The sequence below is a fragment of the Brachionichthys hirsutus genome, chromosome 13, assembly GCF_040956055.1.
Source record: "Brachionichthys hirsutus isolate HB-005 chromosome 13, CSIRO-AGI_Bhir_v1, whole genome shotgun sequence".
NCBI classification, from domain to species: domain Eukaryota; kingdom Metazoa; phylum Chordata; class Actinopteri; order Lophiiformes; family Brachionichthyidae; genus Brachionichthys; species Brachionichthys hirsutus.
The window spans coordinates 11,895,803-11,904,489 of NC_090909.1; positions in this window are offsets into that span (position 1 = coordinate 11,895,803).

The window sequence follows — 8,687 nt, forward strand, 5'->3', positions numbered from 1 at the left end:
TCTTTCAGATAACTGCCCCTCTTTCAGATAACTGCCCCTCTTTCAGATAACTGCCCCTCTTTCATGACTTATTCAGACACTGTGGCACAACAAATCTGCTTGACTGACCAAGGAGTAGGCAGCTATTAGGAGTCGTCTTGTTTACATAAGCATTGATACTGACACTTGTGTGAATGTATGTTGTCTATATATATATATGTGTGTATGTATAATGTATTTATTGTTGTTGTTTTTTTTGTTTTGTTTTTTGTTTAAATTTTTTATCCTCATTTGTTTGCTTTTGAAATTGGCACTGTGTTTATGTACGAGTATTGTTCATACTTTGTTATTTCTAGTTTACTCTGTTGGGGGGTGGGTGTTCATTTGGTTGTTTGTTTAAAAAAGGAAAAATATAATGGTACGTTTGCACTTTACGTCTGTCTTGCATTTGATAAATAAAAATATATATTAAAAAAATGTACGTGGTCTGAGAAAACAACGACCAGCTGTATCGTGTCCTGTGTCTGTTTCACATATAATAAATATGACGTAAATTAAAAACAGCTCCTGTCTTATTGATGTATTGAATACGTGAAGGAGGAGAGACTGTCGTTCCGTCCATATTCCTCAGGCCGTGCTCTTGACCACCGAGCCCCACAATGAAGTTGATTATACATAAAGTTATTTATGCACTGAGACTAAAAGTGTTGTAATATGAAGAGCATGCACAGAGATATTTTCTCTCTCCCTGTCTTCTTCATTTTCATATCTTGTAAAACAACTTAGAAGTATTTCAATCAGGAGAGACTAGAGAGAGAAAAAGAGGGATGCATTTAAGAAAGGAATATGATTTATTCAGCCGGAAAAGGGTGGAGTGCACCCTCCAGGTCGGGGAGGAGATGCTGCCCCAAGTGGAGGAGTTCAAGTACCTCGGGGTCTTGTTCACGAGTGAGGGAAGGATGGAGCGGGAGATCGACAGATGGATCGGTGCAGCGTCTGCAGTGATGCGGACTCTGCACCGATCCGTCATGGTGAAGAGAGAGTTTTTTATTTAGCAAGGTATCAAGAGGCGAATGTTAGGTTGAAGAAAATCCGGTCATTTTTCAAAATAAAACACCTTTTAGATGCTAATAATCAATACAACTGAAATTGTATACATTAGTTATTCTTTCTGTGCGGCCCGGCAACAAAGCCTCACGGACCGGTGGTTGGGGACCACTGGTCTAGAGCACTTGTGTCAAACTCAAGGACCGGGGGCCAAATGTGGCCCTCCAAGTAATTTTTTGTGGCCCCCGAGAGCTGTGTGCAGACATTTGTTTTTGTAAAATGCTGCATCTGTCACATGTTCTTAACAGCCCACATTTGTTGGTTGTTCTGCAGTTCTGCCTCTCTCAACTGTGACAAAAGAGTTTTGAACAAAGTTATTGCCATAACTTGTGTTAGATGATATTTTTATTTTTATATTTATTATTTAATATTATTTACCTGAATAAGTTTGATTATTGATTGATGGAGTAGTGTGGTTTTCTTAACCTGATCAATTGAAAGGATTTATGTTATAATAACAGCAATAATCTATCCATATATTTTTACAACTATATAATTGAATATTCAATGTTTGTAACTTAAGTAGTGAACTGATCAAACAGAATAATTCAGCAACATGTCAATAACAATAGCAACACGCTGCAGCCAGGAAATCAATAATCTGCTGGCGGTGACTATTGAAAGTTATTTAAACTTTTTTGTTTTTTCCAGCATGTGCTGACATGTTGATCCCAGCTACATATGGAGATCAGCACTGGACAGCTCCATAAGTAGCCGGCTACCTATGGAGCTGTCCAGTGCTGATCCTGAAAGTGACGTCTTTTCCGCCGCATTGACTCGGGGAATGTTCTTTATCTTGGTTTTTTTGGTTTCTGCATGTCCATGACAAGACAAGGTGGTGGCTTTTTGGTTTTGCTTTGATTTTGTATCGATTATCTTTGTTCCTGCGTGATGATTGCATTTGAATGGAACTTTTACACATTATTAGATGTGTTAATTTATTCCCATCACAAACTTTAGTTCATACTTATGATGTTTCTCATTTACAGTATGGCTTTATCTCTAACATTTTTTAAGTTACAACCTTTTCAAAAAGTGATATCAAAACTGAATATTTTATTGCAATTACTGTGGCTGCTAAAGAGTTAAATGAAAAATTAATAGTTATTTAACAGCATGTTAAGGACATTTATTTTACATTATATTACATTACATTTAGTTACATTTTTTACAGTGTTACGGTTTACATTTGGCCTTTGGAGAGCAAACATAATGCTAATGTGGCCCTTTAAGAAAATGAGTTTGACACACCTGGTCTAGAGCTTTGGGTAGTGACCCAAAGGAGAAGGTCGCGGGTACAAGCGGCCGAAATGACCTTCCCCCGGAGGGGGGCTGGGCTCTCCCTTAGAGATAGGGCGAGAAGCTCCGTCATCTGCGTTGAGAGGAGCCAGATGAGGTGGCTCGGGCATCTATTCTATACGCGATCCGGCCCGGGATAAGAGGTTGAAGATGGATGGATGATTTATTGTGAAGTGGAGTCTTTGGGGCGAAGATCCTGGCAGGAACCACATCACTCAGGGAGGCTGTTTGATGAATTTGGACTTCTGATATGAAGGAGACTCTCCAATACTCTGATGATACCTGAGTCTGGAATGCAAGAAGGAAGACGAGAAGAAAGTAGCATTATTAAGAGGATCAAAACAAATGGTGAGCATTCATGGTGAGGAAATTCATGGCTGAGGGCATGTTGGGTCGATTGATGCACGAGAGTGACCATTTTATTTCAGGGGAGCTGCCGGGGTGGAGCAGTAATGTTGAGGTGGGACTGTATTAGAGCGCAGGGACTACGCAATGAAATAAAACGGGAAATAGAAATGATGCTCCAAAGAGGAGAAATGACAGCAAGATAACTTGCCGACCACAACGGAATTGTAACGTGAGAAGTTTGTCTGATAACTGCAAATAGATTAAATAACATCTCCTTCCGTGGCTCATTTATCATTTTGACCCGGTTAATTCAGAATCCCTGCTTTTTTTTTTTTTTTCCCCCCGTACTAATTTCCACAGTACGCTGTGCTGCTCAAAAACCCAATTTTCCTGTATGAAAATACGGGAAAACCGCATTAATTGACATGGCTGTCACTGGAAGTCGCTCTCTAGTACCAACGGAGCCACAGCTGCTCCATAACGTACCGTAACAACAACACATCTGCAAATCGAAACAATATGCCACACTGCGCGGCTCTCGAATGCAATTTCCAGTCCAAAGGGAAAAGAGAAAGGAGGAGAGCCTAAAGAAACCGGTGGGAGGATGCGTGAGGACGAGTTCAGCCCAAAGACCCGCCTCGCCGTCAGGAATGTGGTAATTTCTCTGAATGCGTTCAATTTAAATAACTTATTTAAGTACATATTTACATTTGTATTACATTTGACATTTCCTAATGCATCGTTTCCAAATCCTGTGTGAAAGGAACACTTGGTTTCTCATGTTTGACGTCTGTCACCAACGGCAAGTCTGGCAGTTCTGATTGGAGCGGCCTGCTCAAAGCGCTGAGCCCTTTGGTGGCCTCCACCAATAAGCTTCCTGCATTAAATTCAAAGCACCGCCCTCTTGTGGGAAGGCGGGGATAATAATCCCTATTTTGTGTTCTACAGGAATAGAGCTCCTGCTGCTCCACTGAGGTTGAAATTCATGAACATTTTTCGAGGTACAAAACAAGAATGGATTTATGTGAGAAAGATAAAAGTAGCTAAAGCGTCACATGTGAAGACGAGCTGGAAGATTGACATTACTTATTATGAAATAAAGGGACCAACATACATGTCTCCTGGTGGATGTGCATCAATTTCCCTAAAATCAACGTCTGTTTTCATTATTTCTCTTTTACTGATGTGCTCTGGTCTCATATTTTAGAATTGGACTCAAACCACACTTCCAATTCAAAAGACACTTCTTTGTCAAATTCAAATTTAAATGAACTCCGACCAAAACCGTTTCGATACGCTCAACAGCAGGGGTCCCAAAACTGTTTCCTGTGGGGGCCACATAACGTCTCCCTTCTCTGATGGGGGGCCGGGGTCAGTTTGTACAGGAAAAGTGTGACGATGGCAGGGGGGCCTAAACATTTATTGTTTACCAGTAACCCTTTCGTCACAGAAAAAAAAGTCAGGAAATAAATAATAACACTATTAATAAAATAAATAATAGCAATATTAATGAAATAAATAATAACACTATTAATAAAATAAATAATAATTAAATAACCCTTTCTTCACAGAAAAAGAGTCAGGAAATAAATAATAACACTATTAATAAAATAAATAATAACACTATTAATAAAATAAATAATAACACTATTAATAAAATAAATAATAACAATATTAATAAAATAAATAATAACACTATTAATAAAATAAATAATAACAATATTAATAAAATAAATAATAACATTATTAATAAAATAAATAATAACATTATTAATAAAATAAATAATAACTAAATAACCCTTTCCGGGTTCGTCACAGAAAAAGTCCATGAAACATTAACTTTTTGGTCGTACGTGATCATCATTAAAATATCAAATTAATGACCCCCATTAAATGCACCTCATACCATTATTGATCCCCCACCGGCTACTCGTGTTGTATGGAAATGAAAATAATAATAATAATAATAATAATAATAAAAATGACCGCTGCTCCACAGCAAACAAACATGGGGACGGGGACGCGCCTGCAGCGCCTCGGGCTGCCTGTCAGACCACGCTGCGGCTATAGAGACCCACGTGGCTTGATGACGTCGGCGAGGCTGCAGCCCGATCTGCGCTCGTTCTGGACCGTTTCTCTTCGCTCGGATCGGAGCCCGGTGAGTTACCGAATTACTGCTCGATATGCTGAGACGCAATTCGTTCGACGTTCGTCTCAATCAGCGCCATTTGCAAACAGGTTCATGCAGCATCCTCCGTCGTTCCCACGTGCACGCGCGGCGGCTCCGTGCACGCGAACCCATCAAGCTGTTAGAATAAGTGCTTTGATTTCATGAAGCCGCTCCGTGACGACGTGAACTAGGACAGACGTGAGCGGCGGCTTTCTGCGCCCTCAAGATGTTTTATTATGAACGCAGTGAAACGATCGTTGCCATGGGGGGGGGGGGGGGGGGGTGATCATCAGCATCACCGGCCTGGAGGCCCCGCCTCACCGTCATTCGGTTCCTCAACCTGCTGTTCAGCGCGTCCGTCTGTTTTTCCAGCACACAGAACCGTCACGGTGACTGACGGTCGCAGGGGCGGGGGCCGCTGGAGATGAGGGGGGGCCCAGCCCTGAGAGCTGTGGCTGAGTCTGAGGTCATCGATGCCGGAATGGATGAGTTATGATTTGCTGATGGGCTACTTTGATGTTTCCAATGAGGCTCTGTGTTCTACGGGGATTATTTGTGTGTCTGTTTGTTAGGATTATGGGAACAGGCGGGATGAATCTGGATTAAAAACCCCTGAAGATGGGTCTTGGTCTGAGAGCGAGATACCCGTCTGGATATAATTTTATTAATAATATATATTATTATTTAACCCACAATTCGGGTATATGTGTATTTTTTAACTATATTCTTTAACCTGTAAATGGTTTTTAATGTAAAAAAACAACATTCTTGACCTCATTCTGGATAAGATCCAGAAGACATTTTGCATATCGGGCCCCTTTGTGACTGATTTTTGGAGAGTAAAATGAATTCATATTTGAATTAAATGCTTTAATTAGATTTTTCTTCGGACTCGGGGACTTTCTTTCTACCTGGTGCAGGTGTTTTAACTCAGCGGTGTTTTAACCCGCTGAGGGGCTTGGTCTTCTGTGACGAATCCCCATTCTCCTAAATATGACTGGAATCCCGTCTATTGTCCTGGAGAGGGTCCGGTGCACGACCTCAGTGCGTTGCCAGCGTCTGTAATAGTCAGCTAGCTAATGGAGGGATTATTTTTACATGTCTAAAATGATAATATATCTTTTTAAATGGAATACTTTTTGACACGCTGTCCCAGTGCCTTGATAGAGTTCCCCTCAGACATGAGCATTACGACTCTGAGCTGTCTCTTCTCGACCCACACACAGATCAGAGCTGGTAAACGTTCATCTTTTAATCCCACACAGGCCCGATTCATTTTAAATCTGCTGGCGACCCTTGAACTCTCTTTCAGCACTCGATCACAACTCGCCACACAGTCAGAGATGGTGATATCTGGAACAAGCGCGGACCGAGGCTTAAAAAGGCACTAAACCGAGCTCGGTGGGGGGTTTAGACATGCCGAATATTAGAATGTATCCACTCTGTGCCCAGTTAAGGTTTATAAACGACTGGATTAAGGGTAAAGCTTCGATCTGGATGGAAATTGAAATGGCGTTGTCACAGTGCAGATTAAGTGACTTATTATTCTTTAATAGTTTCAAACAAAGTGAATCTCATTGTATTAACCCTATAACAAGTAATACTCTGAAAGCATGGCGGCTTGTACGACGTCTCGACATCCTCAAGATGGCGCCCACAACAAAAAAAAGTCACGTGACTGAAACCCAAAATTCTGGGTGAATAAAATGTGCTTTACCCTTACGCCATCGGGGGTATTTTGTGTTGCTTCACCTTTCCCAACCAGCCGGGTCGTAACACTCTGGACGTGCAGGGACTGTCTTGCTTGACACGTCTCTGTGATATCACGTGGCAGTCGGGGACAGCGCCTCTGGACTGGCAGACCGGGGTGGTGGTTCCTCTTTTCAAGGGGCTGTGGGGGGACCACACTCCTCAGCCCCCCGAGGAACGCCTATTCCAGGGTGCTGTAGTGCAGGATCAGACCGATGGTCGAACCTCGGATGCAGGAGGATCAATGCGGTTTTCGTCCTGGTCGTGGAACCCTGGACGAGCTCCAGCCTCCATCGGGTGCTCGAGGGTTCGTGGGAGTTCAACCAACCAGTTCTCATGTGTTTCGTGGATTTGGAGAAAGTGTTTGACCGTGTCGATCGTAGCATCTTGTGGGGCGGGGGTGCTTCGGGGGTATGAAGTCCGGGGCACTTTGCTGAGTGCTCCCTGTAAGTCAAACCTGTTCCAGGTGCATGCTGGATGCCGGCAGGGCTGCCCTTTAGGACGACGTTGTCCTGTTGGCCTCATCAAGCCTGGACCTCCAGCAGGTACGGAGGTAGTTTGCAGCAGTGTGAAGTAAGCGGGATGAGGACCAGCACCTCCAAACCCGAGGCCAGGCTTCTTGACCGGAATAAGGTGACTCTCTTGGTTCAAGGTTACTTTATTTGTACCCGCAGGTAGATTTGTTTTGCTGTGAGGTAAAGTTAAAACATCCACTATCCATTTAAAACCAGCAAACATACATATAAAATCTAAACATCTAAACCAGACATGGGCAAACCCAGGCCCGGGGGCCATATGCGGCCCGTTGGTCTTTTTGATCCGGCCCGCCGAACTTGTCCAAATTATATCATTAAGTATAATTGTATTATAGTTAAACCTCATTCATTTGACCTTTTCCCTGTAGTGCTACCTGTAAAAGGCCAAATCCTTTAATGCAATAGCTTTCATGTGTTATTTATATTAGCTCACACAAATACTCCATCCATCTGTTCTTGGTCTGGCCCCTCTGTCAAATTTTAGAACCTATTGTGGCCTGCGAGTCAAAAGGTTTGCCCACCCCTGATCTAAACAAACCGTTCAAAGTGCTCAAATAATATTTCATCAGCGCCAGTAAACCAAGATGTCATAGTAAAATAAAATAAAAAATAAAAAATAAAATAAAACCCGATAAAAAGAAGAAGGATTAAAATACAGACTAATGCTTATTCAGCAAACCCACCGCAGTCGGGACAAAGCTGTTTTTGTACCGCTGAGTTCGGCACCTCGGCACTAGTAATCTCCGCCCAGATGCCAGAGAGACAAAATGACCGTACAGGGGGGGGGTGCAGGTCATCCCGTAACACGGAGGAGGCGCTCCTCTGCCCCCGCCGACTGTACAAGGATGCAGGGCTGGTCTGAGCTTCACCAAGCAGACGACCTGACCATTTAACAATTACATTCAACCCCTTTTTCTGTTTCAGAGTAGCCTGGCAAAAACCATGACACCAAAGAAAAGGACACAACACTCTCAATGAAGGAGTGATAAAACATCGTCATGAATGATAGATCGATCAATGTGGACTAAAGCCGGCTTCCTCAAGCAGTGGAGGCGCTGCTGACCCCTCTTGCTCACTGCTTCACTGTTCTCTACAAATTTCAATCTGCTATCAATGATGGTCCCAAGGTACTTGGGACTATGCTTGCACCTGCTCAACGACCTGACCATTAATTAGAGTAACATCCCGCTGATGAGGTTTCCTCCTAAAGTCTATCAGCATGTCTTTAGTTTTAGCTATATTTAGCTGGAGGAAGGATTCCTCACACCAGAGGACAAAATCATCACCAACTGGACCGTGGCTGCTCTCATCACCGTCCAGGAGACTCACGATGACTGAGTCATCAGCATATTTGATGATTTTCCTCTTGTCATGTGTAGTTTGGCACATGTTTGTATATAAAATATACAATAAGGGGGACAACACACACCCTTGTGGCGAACCAGTCGACGAGCACTTTAGATCAGAGAGTGTCCCGTTCACCCTGACTCTTTGTGTCC